We start from the raw sequence: 14,800 nt of genomic DNA on the forward strand, positions 1-14,800 counted from the left end.
ATTTTATGGGGACTTTACAGATATTTTATGGGGACATGATTTAATTTATTTTTATCCATGAGGCCCCCAACTCAAAACACTTAGATTTGTATTTAACAGTAATCCTGTCAAAACCAATGGGACTACTCACATGCTTAAAAATAAGGATGTGCTTAATTAAGTGCTCTGCTGAACTGTGACCTCAATTGATATAATCTACCATTTTAAATCCAGTCACAAAATCTTGCTAAGATTAGTGCAAACTTTAAACTTTTGCAACAGATGTCGTACTTGGTTGCCACAAAGGGACACTGTCATGTCACATTTGGCCCCAAATTCAGATTGTGTAAAAATACATTTTTACAAAACCTAAAAATCAATGGAAATGGCTCCATGATTTTGTTAAAAATTACAGTGGAAACAGTTTTTAAATAAACACCCTGTGCATTATCTCATCGTGCTAGTCATACCTGAGAATCTGCAGGTAAAATGGATTAGAAAAAATGACTATAAACAATAATGAAACTGGCTAACCTAGTTTCATTGTCCAAAAGTAAACAAAACAGCAGTAACAATGAAATGTATAGTAGCTTTTAAAGATTATTTCAGTTTTAAGAATATCAAATTCTATTTTGTAACATAGTCAAGGAAAACTTTAAAAAAAAAAAGTTTAGGCGGAGCTGGTGGTGCTGCCTAAAAGTCAGGTTGTCTGACACTTTTCATTATATATCCGGTTTACAATTGCTTACAATTTTTATCAAACTTTAATTGATTTTCCATGCCATATGTCTACCTGATGATAAAATGGTTCACTGTTTCTAGGAACAAGATTATGGAAAAATATACTGTTTTACCAATGCTAACAGAATTCTTACAAGTTGAGTCGCTGGGTGATGCCATGATTTGGAGCAGTGACTTGTTAGGAATGTGCCTTTTGCCATCCCTTCCTTATTCCTGTGGTCATCTAGGCACCAGGTTCATCCCCAGTGTATATTAAAGCAGTTTGAAAGCTGCTGTAATTTACACTGGCTGCTAACTGCTACCAGAGATTGGCAAGTGAAACGGTGTCCCTGGCAACACCTCCTTTTCTTTGGCTAGGCTCCCAAAACAAGAAGTTGGGAGGAGAGATGGTACTGGGAGTTACCAGTGATGCAACACCTCCCAAGCATTCTTGTCTGTTAGGTGAAGTGTCAGTGGTGGCTAGACCTGCTTTGTATTTAGGTTGTGTTTCAGGACCTCTCTTCTGGATCATATATCCTGTTGGCCCTTTTAACCATACTCAGACATTGTGTTAATAATTCTGTAGTTCTGTCTACTCTGGCACTCAGATTTTTCTCTTGTATTATGTTCTCCAGGTTGGGCCAGTTTAAGGTAAATTGTTTCTGGCTTTTTGTAATCCTGAAGCATTACAAGGTATTGTACAGGGCAGAAGATTATGTTTACTTTTCTCAGGAAGGCCAAGGTCCTTCCAGGTTAGAGTTCAGATTTTAACTAAAGATGGGTCCCAATTCTGAAGTCTGAATCTGGATGCAAGTATCCACAAATTTCAGGTTTGGCTCCTGGATTTTAGTTTGGGCCTAGCTCTGGTGTTGAGTACGTACAATATTTCACAAAGCAGATTACTTTTAAAGAGTGTTAGATTAATTTAGTGTTTACAGTGAACTTCAGTATGGAGCTCTAACACTATAAAACTATTAGCTTTTAAAATCACAACAAAACTAATCAGTCAAGAGTAAACACAGTTGAAGTGCAATAATAGTTCAAGCCAGGACCGGCTCTAACTTTTTTGCCGCCCCAAGCAAAAAAGAAGACCGCCGCCCCGAGCACCACGCCACGCCACCGAAACCCCCGCCCTCCCAAGCACCACGCCGCACAAAGCCACGCCCCCGAGCGCCATGCAAGTCCCCGCTCCCCCAGCGCCACCTGATGCAGCCGCACTGCCCGAAGCCCTGCCCCCACAAGTGCCGCGCAAGCCCCCGCCCATCCAGCGCCGTGCCGCCCAAAGCCGCTGCCCCCCCTGTGAGCGCCACGCCAAGCCACCACCACCCCTCTGAGCGCCGCGCCGCCCAAGTGGTGCACTGCCCGAAGCTCTGCCCCCCCGAGCGCCACATCGCCCGTAGACCCCCCCCCGAGCGCCATGCTGCCAAAACAAAAAAAACCCCTCCAGCTCTGCCCTGACGAACCAAAAGGTGCCACCCCAAGCACATGCTTGGTTGGCTGGTGCCTAGAGCCGGCCTTGGTTAAACCATAGACTGGTACCCCATATTTGAATGAGATATTTTGGAAATTCAATTTGGCTGGCTGAATCACCGTAGGAAGATTCTTTGTGATTTCCCACCCCCTTGTTTTTCAGTAGCTGAGCCATTTGAGTTAGCTGGTTGACCATCTGTTAGGGGTTTCCAGTCTTCACTTGTACAATGTTGAATGGGCAGTCTGTTTGGCATAAATAAAGGCACAAGAATGTGCTCTCTGTAAAGCAGAAGTGTCACAGCACACTATTACTAGAAAATTGCTGACTTTCTCATTTTTTACCATACAATTATAAAATAAATCAATTGGAATATAAATACTGTACTTACATTCAGTGAACAGTATATAGAGCAGTATAAACAAGTCATTGTATGTATGAAATTTTAGTTTGGACTGACTTTGCTAGTGCCTTTTAATGTAGCCTGTTGTAAAACTAGGAAAATATCTAGATGAGTTGATGTACCCCATGGAAGACCTCTGTGTACCCACACAGGGGTATATATACCCCTGGTGAGGACCACTGACTTAAAGGCTTAGTTGGAGTGTTTGTACCTTTCTCGTTGTCCATTTTCTACTGTCAGATCCTCCCAGAGCAAAGTGCAAGACTCCATATTTGCTATTTTTTTTATTCTACATCCCAGTTTAAAATAGTGAGATGTACGGTATATAGACTTTTTAGAGCTGGTAAGAACATAATATAAGATTTTTTTTTTTAATGCCTTTGTGGTGAACAGCTGAATCTGATAATCTTTTATCTCTATTTTGTTGTGACTGTTTAGTTCAGATTACAGCTGCTTAAGTATTTTGGTTTATTTATTTTTATGTTTGTGAATCACTCTGTATGTTATGCTGAATAAGCTGGCAAATTGAATACTCTGGAGTATTTAGAAGTTAAAGTCTGTGAATGACTAATTGAAGCAGAATTTTTTCTGAGTGACCACCTGATTGGCACATACATTCTGGTACATGGCACAGAGCCTTCAGGACTCTGAACTGCCTCCACACCATCTTTAAGCTGTAGACAAAACATAAACAAGAAGTGGTAATTGAGGGAGCTATTTTTTCTAAGTACAATCTTTCAACATATACAAAGAAATATCTAAGAAAATTACTAGTTTTGATAAAGAACAAATAAACTCTTTATTAAGACAATCCCTAGTTATATATAAGTCTCATTAGTCCTTTTTCTTCCCATAGAAATTGGTTTATAGAATCACAGAAATGTAGGACTGGAAGGAACCTCCATAGGCCATCTAGTTTAGTACCTGCCTGAGGCAGGACTAAGTACACCTCTACATCGATATAACGCTGTCCTCGGGAGCCAAAAAATCTTACCATGTTATAGGTGAAACAGTGTTATATTGAACTTGCTTTGATCCACCTGAGTGCACAGCCCCGCCCCACACCCTGGAGCACTGCTTTTCTGCATTATATCTGAATTTGTGTTATATCGGGTCATGTTATATCGAGTTAGAGGTGTATTATCTAGACAAGAAGTTCTCAACCTTTTCTTATTGTGTACTCCCTTCCAGATCGATGAGCTTCCAGAGTACCTGTACCTTTCTTATCACTGATACTTTGTGTGTTCTTCTTATCACTACCTGGCTTTAGCCATCTGGCCATATTTCACTGTTAAATACTATAGTTATAGTGTGATGTTTACAACCAAAAAAACCCCTTATGTTCTGAGCTCAGTTAGACTGGACAGTTGCTGGGCAACTGAACCCGAGCTGCACAGTGATTAGAGGGGAGGGTTCTGTACATCCGTCTCTCTGCGTATCTGTGTTCTCATTGGTACATCTTAAAGTAAATTAACGACCATATTTTAATTAACAAATTCTCACAGTGTTTTAAAGCTTTGTCTGAGTAGCCGATTTTGAAAATGCAATAGATAACCTAATTAAAAAATAAAATATACCATTACACAAAATCTCCCACGTACCCCCCAGCAATGTCTCACGTACCCGCAGGGGTACGCATACTACAGTTTGGAAATCCTTGATCTAGACCAGTGGTTCTCAAACTTTTATATTGGTGACCCCTTTCACACAGCAAGCCTCTGAGTGTGACCCCCCCTTATAAATTAAAAACACTTTTTAAATATTTAACATATTATAAATGCTGGAGGTGAAGCGGGGTTTGGGGTGGAGCTGACAGCTCGCAACCCCACAGATAATAACCTCATGACCCCCTGAGGGGTCACTACCTCCAGTTTGAGAACCCCTGATCTAGACCAATCCTGACAGGTGTTTGTCTAAACTGTTCTTAAAAACCTCCAATGGCAGAGATTCCACAGCCTCCCCAAGTAATTTGTTCCAGTGCTTAATTACCCTAACAGTTAGGAAGCTTTTTCTGATGTCTAACCTAAGTCTCTCTTATTGCAATTTAAGCCCATTGCTTCTTGTCCTTTCCTCAGTGGAAAAGGAGAACAATTTATCACCTTTCTCTTTATAACAAACTTTTATGTACTTGAAGACTTATGTCCTCCCCCCATCTTCTCTTCTCCAGACTAAACAAACCCAGCTTTTTCAAACTTTCCTTATAGGTCATGTTTTCTAGTCCTATAATCATCTTTAGGCAACAATTTGATTATCACCAGCTCATGGAAAGTCCAGCAAAACAATCAAACATCTTTTAAAAGTAATCTGGGAGATTCGGCAAGGTTTTTTGTTCTCAATTTGGAACGGAATTACCCCAGGTCAGATTGGCCACAGTGCACCCCATTCCCTCCTATTCTCTACCTGAGGCACATAATAGTTTAATCTTCTGTGGGCTGCAATACTTTGGTTTAATTTTGGTTGTTAGATTTAACGTGTGAATGCTGGATAGTGTTGGTGGCCTATGAGACACAGGAGTCTGACTGGATAGTCTGGTGGTCCCTTTGGGCCTTAAACTTTATGAAAATATAGGGATAAATGGAAGATTGAAGACATGATCTAAGCTAGCTCAAATAACATGTAGCAGTGAAGTTGCAGCGGCATGGGTAGCTGCTGCTAGAGTATATATCCAGGGCCCTGGGTTGATAATATAGGCAGAGCTGGTAGTGCTGTCTAGTTAAGGTTGTCCAACACTTCCCAGTATATGACCCTATTTTCATTTGCTTATAAGTTTTTTAAAATTTAACTGTTTGAGCTGAAATTTCCCATGCTGGTGCCTGGTGCAGGCTGAATTGTTTTGGAAAGTTTCAGCTAAAACTCTTAAGCCATTTCCAAGAATGAGATAGGGAAATTATTTTTTGGCCCTTGTTAAAAACATTCTTACAATAATTTTGTTGATATCTGATTAAAATATGACCATGTAGATCATTGTTGCTACCATTGTTGTACAATTGCAACAAATCTTGTACAAAATATGTCATGTAAGGTGTCCATGGAAAAGTTGTGATTTACTGAACATGATTATCCTGTTTGTATGCATGTATCATTTTTGTATCTGAAGTTATGAATATTGACCATGTACCTGTATTTCAAAATGTGTTTGCTCATGTGGTAACACCCAGTAGAGTATGGGTAATGGCCTCTGCTGTGACTCAGCAGAGCATGAAAAGGCATGTGACAAGACCATGTGACACTAAACTCCATCTTGTTACTTGTATTTTTCCACAAGCTGCGCTGAGGGCTTTATTTGAAACAATGGGTTTCCCTCCACAGGGCAGAAGCTATAAAAGGCCTTGGAAGCAACTTCATTTTGCCTCTTTTCTGCTCAAATCTCTGGGCTATGGACTTATACTAATAGGAGCATTCTAACCAAGGGACTGAGAACTTCCAAAGATTTGGAAGCAACCAGAGACTTAACATTATTCCATCATTGCTACAAGCCTGATCCAAGAACATTGCTATTATTGTATGTATTTGATTCCTTTAACCAATTTTAACTTTCACTTCTCTTTCTTTTTATAAATAAGCCTTTAGATATTAGATACTAAAGGATTGTCAGCAGCATGATTATTAGGTAAGATGTGAATTATATATTGACCTGGATATGTGTGTCTGGTCCTTTGAGATCAGAAAAGCCATTTGGTTGATGGAACTGATTTTAAATTACCACTCATCATTAAGTCCAGTGTCTGAGTGTTGGAACAAGGGCTGGGATACCTAAGGAGGGCTGCATTTCTGACATCTTGTTAGCCAATGCAGTAAGGCTTTTGCTGTTGGATTGGTATAGCTTAGGGAAGAATAACCACCAGTTTTGGGGTGTGTCTGCCCTATTTCTCAGAGCTTGTCCTGAATTTGGTATTCTCAGTTGTGACCCACTGAGACATGGTGACAAAAGACCTACGGTATCCCCTTGTTTTGGAGCAGGGATTTGAAATATGGCAGGGCGGTCGCCCTGATACCAGAAATGAGCCTTTTGGTATCACCATGAAACTTCAGCCAAATTTGGCCAAGTTATGAACTTCTGGGGAAAAAAAAAGAGAGAGAGTTTGCACACACTCGGTAGAGATTTGCTAGAATTTAACAGCTAAAATCTCAAAAAAATGTGTGTATTGAGCATGCTCCTGTGTGTGACCAGGCTGTGCATGCTCCATCCTCACAGTGTAAATGGGCATGCTCCATTTTGGGGCTGAGCAGGAGCTTCCTTCAGTTGCTGCTCTTGGCTGCTGGGGGCTACTGTGGTGCTGGGCACTAGACCTGAGAGCAGGGAGCCTGTGTCTCTTGTGATCTCAGTGCTCTCCTTGTGGTTCCCAGGCAGCATGGAGGAGAAGGTGAAAGCTATTTGACTGAAATGCAGAGACCTATGTGTGGCTGGGCAAGTTTGCACAGGTAGTAACTGTGTTCCTCAGTTTTAAGTACCCAGCTTGAGACACTGGGGTTTGATTTGCAGAAGTGCTGAACAGTCACAGCTGCAACAGAGGTCAATTGAGCCCTGCTCTAAACATATGAAATGCTATAAATTGCCAAGATCTCTGAAGAATCAGGCTCAAGGTGTCTCAGACTTAGAGAACATGTCTTAAAGCTTTGGCCTTACATCAATTCGCTATCTGTGAAATGGGGATAATACTACCTCATCTCGCAGAGGTGATGTAAAGATAAATTAATTAACGTTTGCAAAGTAAGGCCTGGTCTACACTACGCTCTTAAACTGATTTTAACAGCGTTAAATCGATTTAACGCTGCACCTGTCCACACTACACTGCTCTTTATATCGATTTAAAGGGCTCTTTAAATCGATTTCTGTACTCCTACAAAACGAGAGGAGTAACACTAAAATCGATATTACTATATCGGATTAGGGTTAGTGTGGACGCAAATCGACGTTATTGGCCTCATTATTTTACAGTAGCTACCCACAGTGCACCGCTCCAGAAATCGACGCTAGCCTCAGACCATGGACGCACACCACTGAATTAATGTGCCTAGTGTGGACGTGCACAGTCGACTTTATAATATCTGTTTTATAAAATCGGTTTAAGCTAATTCAAATTTATCCTGTAGTGTAGACGTAACCTAAGATATGACAATGAGAGCACTATAGAAAAAACGGCAAAGAACAAATAATTCTGTTTTCAGTGCAGGGTATGCTTATTGTGCAATAAAAGCACAGGGTCTGGCTATTACACACCATAAGGAGTGTGGCCACACAAATGATGAGGCTAAAAAAAATATTGAACAGTTTCTCAGTTTACTCAGTTTCTGACAACAGGTGGCAGCAATGTGGGTGGCTGAACTGGTGCTGATGAAAGTTCAAATAGAATCACAGACAAGACTGAATGGTGTTCAGTACCATTTCAAAAACCATGACTGAGACTTTTTTCTGAATGGCTGTGTCTGCACTAAAGACTTTTGCATGCATAGATAAAAAAGGATTTTATCTGTGAAAGATAAGATTTGAGAGCTTAAGGTTTTTACCAGCCTTAGTAATTAACAGCATTAGAGACTATCCAGTCAGTGTAAAAGGAAAATTCCAGTGATTAACTACTGGTATAGTGTCTTCGTTAGCTAAACACACAGGCCAAGATTTTCAAAGGTGACTAGTGATTTTGGGTGCCTAACATTAAACATCTTACAGGGGCCTGGTTTTCAGAAGCATAGGTGCTTAGTACTTTCTGGAAATCTGATTCTTTTAAGTTATCTCAGGTTAGCCTTCCCACCCCCCAAAAAAAACATTAAAAAAATCTTAGCCGTATTTACTAAATAAACAAACACTTAAAATAATGAACTTTGTCAAAAATATATACAGAAAAAAATCAAACTATACATATACTTCTCATAATATATGAACCATTTGCTATCTCTCCTTAGCTATACTTGAAATATTAATTACACCTCTACCCCAATATAACATGACCCGATATAACACGAATTTGGATATAACATGGTAAAGCAGTGCTTGGGGGTGGGGAGGCTGCGCACTCCGGTGGATCAAAGCAAGTTCAATATAACACAGTTTCACCAATAACGCAGTAAGATTTTTTGGTTCCCAAGGACAGCGTTATATTGGGGTAGAAGTGTATATATAATCTGAATGGTTAAAATCTAAATCAATTATTTGTATTACATAATTTACAAACCAATGAAATTTGTTTATAAAAAATCCAACTAACTAAAAAAATTATTAAAGTAAGATAAAGAATGGAAGCAAAATTTGGAACAGGAGAATAGAGGTAAGGAGGAAAGGAAGTGGTTAGAGAGGAGAAGGAGCTGAGTGGAGACGCATCTATTCAATAGGATCATTCAGATACTTCCAGGAAAGCGTCCCCTATCTCTCAGAATTTTTCTTGGGTATTTCTCTTCCAATATACAATTCTGTTCCAGTATATGATGCTTGGCCAAGCTTATGATGTCTGTGTGCCAGTCTTCAATTGCTAGTCGGTTTTGGACTTCAAATTTTGTAATATTAGTTTGGGTTTTTTTTGGCAATTATTAGTCCTCTGTTGAGCTAAACTGTTTCATACTTAGTCAGTTTTCAGTTAATATTGATTAGGTTTAAAATTACATGTTTAGCTTGTAATACAAATTTTATTTGATAGGGAAAATGAACTGCAATTAATGTCTGCCCAAAACATACGGGTATAGGAGCAGTCCCAGAACATAAGGATTAAAAGTTAGCACCTGCCAAATCAGAGCACCAACATTTGTCTGATTTAACGGCACCAGTTTTGAACAGTCAGAAAGGGGTCCAATGCATCCGCCATATGATTTTCTGCAGGATTAATATTAAATGAAGGGCCAAGGAACAGTTTGGAGCATTGGTTAAAATTTGTTTGCATTGGTTAGCAGAAAATGATTGGCCTAGTTCCTCCCCCGCCCCTCATTTCTTTTTTAGGGAATTTATTTAATTCAAATTTGCTGGCCAAGTGTGTATATACTGTTGCTGTAGGTACTGGCAAACTCAGTAATATTTGGAGAAACTTAATTAGTTCAGGTGGGTCAGGTAGTACAAGCATTAGGCCAAACAGATGGGAGATGGCACATTTAAGTTAGATCTATTGCCACTGAGTCTCCAGATCGGGGTGGGCAAACTTTTTTGGGGCCGAGGGCCACATCTGGGTGGGGAAATTGTATGCAGGGCCAGGGCAGGGGGTTGGGGTGTGGGAGGGAGTGCGAGGTGTGGGACGGGGTGCGGTGTGCAGTAAGGGACTCAGGGCAAGAGATTGGGCAGAGGAGGTGTGTGGGTATATGAGGGGGCTCAGGGCAGGGGGTTGGGGTGCAGAAGGGGTGCAGGGTGCAGCAGGGGGCTCAGGGCAGGGGGTTGGGGTGCACAGGTATGCAGGGTGCAGCAGGGAGCTATGGGCAGGGGGTTGGGGTGCAGGAGGGGCATGGGGTGTGGCAGGGGGCTCAGGGCAGGGGGTTGAGGTGCACAAGTGTGCAGGGTGCAGCAGGAAGCTCAGGGTAGGGGGTTGGGATGCAGGAGGGGTGAGGGCTGTGGCAGGGGGCTCAGGGCAGGGAGTTGAGGTGCAGGAAGGGTGCGAGGTGCAGGCAGGAGGCATAAGGGAGGGAGTTGGGGGGGCAGGGGTGCAGGAGGGGTTTAGGCTCTGGCTTGGCATCATTTACCTAAATGACTCCGGGGTGGCAGCAGCACGCACCGGGGCCAGGGCAGGTTCCCTGCATGCCTGCCCTATCCCCGGCCCTGTGCTGCTCCAGGATGCACTGCAGCCCCTGTGGGAGGAAGGGCTCCACGTGCACTCCCCTAGCTGCGCCTCCAGGTGCCTCCCTGAAGCTCACATTGACTGCGGTTCCCCGTTCGCAGCCAATGGGAGCTGCAGGGGGCGATGCCTGGGAGGCAAGGGGAACGCATAGAGCCCTCTGCCCCTCCCACTCGGGGGCTGCAGGGACGTGGTGCTAGCCACTTCTGAGAGTGGCACAGGGCCCATGGCGCCACAGGGGGCAATCCTGCAGGCTGGATCTAAAGCCCCGAGGAGCCAGATCTGGCCTGTGGGCTGACGTTTGCCCACCCCTGTTCTAGACTGACCCTTTCTTTTAATATTGCAAACGGGAGGAAGGTATCATTTTCAATAAACTGACTGATGCTTAAAATGCCTGTACTAATCCAATCTGGCCAAATGATGGCGTTTCCTGCTAAACAGAGTTTTGAGCTACCCTTGTGATACTGGCCTAGGTATCTAGAAGGAAGTGATTTTTTAAAGATTTGGTAGACGTTGTGACATTCTGTACCTCAGGGGAACACCCTGCACCCCCATGTTCATCCTTATAATATGATTGTGTGGTATCCAATGCAAAGTTTGTCATGTCGGTGTCTTCAGATGGCTCATGATGCACTGAGCATTGTTGTTATAGTAATATTACAGGTTATAATGTCACGTATATAGTTATGAAGCTGAAAATGTGTTTTCATGGCTTAAAACAAAGCCCAGGAAAAAACTCTCCAAGAGCAGAGGGCAGTTTACACCTCATTAGGGCACATATGGGACAAACCCAGTCCAGCCTCACAGGAACAAAAGATCTGTTGGACTCTCGAATGAGTCACCCCATTTTCTTTGGTCAGTTTGGGACTATGATGAGGTAATGCTTATCTGACTCTAAAGGGGAGAGGGGCAAACCCAAGTGGGAAGAAAGAACATGATAAAAAGGAGAGATGTTTGCCATGCTCTTCCTCTCTCTTCCACCTCCATCTGCAGACATCACCAACAAGCGACTGAAGCACTAATCAAAGGGGAGAGCCTGGCTGAAGGACAACCAGCCAGCCTGTGATGAGACGCATCTAAATTTGTAAGGGCATTGACAGGGTTAAGATCAGCTTAGAATGTGTTTTGCTTTTATTTCATTTGACCAAATCTGACTTGTTATGCGTTGACTTATAATCACTTCAAATCTACCTTTTGTAGTTAATAAATTTGTTGTTTATTCTACCTGAAGCAGTGCGTTTGGTTTGAAGCGTGTCAGCAACTCCCCTTGCAATAACAAGCCTGGTACATATCAATTTCTTTGTTAAATTGACAAACTCGTATAAGCTTGCAGCATCCAGCGGGCATAACTGGACACTGCAAGACAGAAGTTCCTAGGGTTGTGTCTGAGACCGGAGATATTGGCTAGTGTAATTCGGTTGCACAAGCCAAGGAGCTGCTGACATGCCAGAGGCTGTACACGAACAGCCCAGGAATGGGGGGTTCTCACAGCAGAGCAGGGGAAGGCTGGCTCCTAGAGACAAGGATTGGAGTGCCCTAGCAGATCACTGGTCCACATAACACCAGAGGGGAACGTCACAATTGTACACCAAGTATTTCTGGCTGCCACAACAGTTGGTAATCATTCTTTAGGGAATTGATAGTAATCCAAATGCAGTATATTGGAAAGGAAGCAACCAATTCTGCTTCCAGCTGGAGTCAGTCTGGGGTTTTACAGCACAAGGAGATGAGCCACTATGCTGCTTGGCTAAGAATTGTTGCCTGGTAAAGTTTAAAGCTGGGAAATCTGAAGCCACCTGCTTTGACAGAGAAATGTACTCTTCATAAGGAGATTGGGTTTGTAACCAGCACGCCACAAGAGGGATCTGAACATGTTGTTGATTTTGGTAAAATAAAAGAGAAGAATATGGATAGGGAGGAAATTCAGAATATAAATGATCCTGGGAAGAGCATTCATGTTTATTTTTCTCTAAAGGGAAAGAGGTAGTGTCTGGCATCTAGTTAAACAGTTTGCTAACTGCATGATTAATGCAGCTAGGTTAACTTTGACTACGTTTTTTAGCTTCCTTAGGAAACAGGATGCCAAGATATCTGAGGTTTGTCCGTCGCCAGCTAAATGTCCCTATAGGAGATGCACTGCCAACTAAATACAATGAGATCATTGCTTCTGATTTAGCCCAGTTTATCTTGTAACCAGGGAATTTATCAAAGTGATCTATTGTTTGTAGGATATTTGGAATAGACTGAGCTGACTTTTTAATAAATAGGAGGCTGTCATCTCCCTGTACAAGGATTTTTGTCGCCTGAGTCCCTGATTTGATGCCTTGAATACCTTGGTGTTTCCTAATTAATACTGCAAGTGGTTCTAATGCTAGATTGAATAGGAGTGGGGGAGATGGGCCATTCCTGTCTAGCTCCCTGAAATAGATCAAAGGGGGATGATATTGTGCTATTTGTTAGGATATGAGAGTTGGGTTTGGAATTGTGATGCGGTGGGACTCACCAGTCGAGTGTCTCCTGCTGGCTGTCATAGGAATTAGCTCTCCTCACCAGGATGCCCTCTTCTGTGGTGCCTCGCCGCTGTCACTTCCGTTCCAGGCCCTGAACCACTCCCAAGACTGCAAAGTCCTCTTCAGTGACACTGCCCTCCTACTGTGCCACACTCTGTGTTCCCCCTTTTGGAGGACCTGCAATCTCCGTCCAGCTGCTACCTCAGTGGCAATTACAGCCTTTGTCCCTGGGCCACTTCCCATGTGGCTTCAGCACCCTTTTCTGCCCTTACCTCAGGGCCTCAGCTATGCTAATTGGGCTGCACGTTGAGAACTGCTGAACTAGTCTGACCTCCTGCACATTGCAGGCCACAGAATCTCACCCACCTCCTCCTGTAATAGACCTCTAACCTCTGGCTGAATTACTGCCATCCTCAAATCATGACTTAAAGATTTCAAGTTACAGAAAATACATCCAGTGTTGATTAAAGAGCTGGGTTTACAACGGTTAATCTTTTGCACATCCTTACTTGGTTTAAGTAGTACAGTAATTAGGGCATTGCTCATAGTAGGAGGTAGCGTACCCTTCTTTAAAGCATCTTTGTAAATGCCTAAAAACTTAGGGATCAGAATTTCTTTGAAACTTTGATAGAATTCTATCTGGAGATGAAGTAATAGAGATAAATGGAGAGGTAGCTATGATGGGCCAGGGAGCTGAAGAGAAGGCTCTGTATTAGGTACAAATATGGTGAGCTGGGCTGTCATTTGGGGGCTTTTGGTGCCCTGAAGATGTTCTGATGTGTGCACATGGGCATGGAAGCAGCATGCTGAACAAATGAGAGTAGTACTTGTGACAGATATTGCAGCCCCATGTTTTATCTTTGGGGACCATTGTATTACATTTATGAATAGTTTATGTGTGATTGTGTTCTATTTCTAGGGGGATTACAACAGCTCCCTCAGGAACTAAAAACAGTGGAGGTGACTAAAGTGAGTCACTGAAGCTATGTCTTCTTCAGTACAATCTACTCCTGGGGATTTCTGCACTACAAAATTAAAAATTCTGTGAACAATATTTTAAAATTCTGCATATTTACTTGTCAAAACAGCAATGTAATCATGACAATTTCAATTTTTTTGGTAATTTATTTCAAAATACCTGTCAAGTATGTCTGTCACAACACAGACAACAAAAAAGATTCAGGAAATGTTTTTGTTCCAAACAGATTCCTTTCTGGGCATATTAATACAGAAATAGAGTAATAATTTATTAAAACTACAACACAGAAATGTATTTCCCACACCCTTCAGAAGCAGTGCAAAGGCTTTGGGGAGTCAGGGGTAACAGAGGAGCTGCGGGAGAGGGAATTAATTGCTGGGAAGGAGGCTCGGTGTGACCTTGGAGGGTTGTTGGATGTGGGTGGGAGAAGTAAGGAACAGGCTTTTCTGGGGTGAAGGAGCGATTGTTACAGAGTTGGGGAGCCTCCCCCCACCATGCAGATCCTGACTGACCCCTAGCCTCTCCCATTCAGTCAGGCACATCTGCCCCTGTTCCTGTGTGTCTCAGCCCCCCTCCTCCCTCTGCCCCATGCATCCCTTCCTCCCTCACTCAGCCACTTCCACCTCCTGTCCCTATGAGTCCCTGCACCTCCCACTCAGTGGAAGAAGACATGGAGGGGGCTGCTCCTCCTGTTTGGGGTGAGGAACCACACAGTTTTTTTCTTCTTTTTATTTTGATTTGCATGTATGGTGGATTTGAATGAATTAATACACAAACCATGGATAAAAATTATTTTTATTTGTTATTTATGTGCATGCAAGAAGGGCCAGAGACCTGTAATTCTCAAAGAAATGGAATTATTGAGAGTAGATGCCTCTCTGATTTTTATAATTGCATTTAATTATTCTGTATTATCATCATACAGAGGAAAAGCAGAAAAAACTAGCTTAACTTGAACACACCCTGCACTTCTCATCTGAGGGCTGCTCTGCAGAT

The sequence above is a fragment of the Chelonoidis abingdonii genome, chromosome 2 (assembly GCF_003597395.2).
Source record: "Chelonoidis abingdonii isolate Lonesome George chromosome 2, CheloAbing_2.0, whole genome shotgun sequence".
Classification (NCBI taxonomy): Eukaryota; Metazoa; Chordata; order Testudines; family Testudinidae; genus Chelonoidis; species Chelonoidis abingdonii.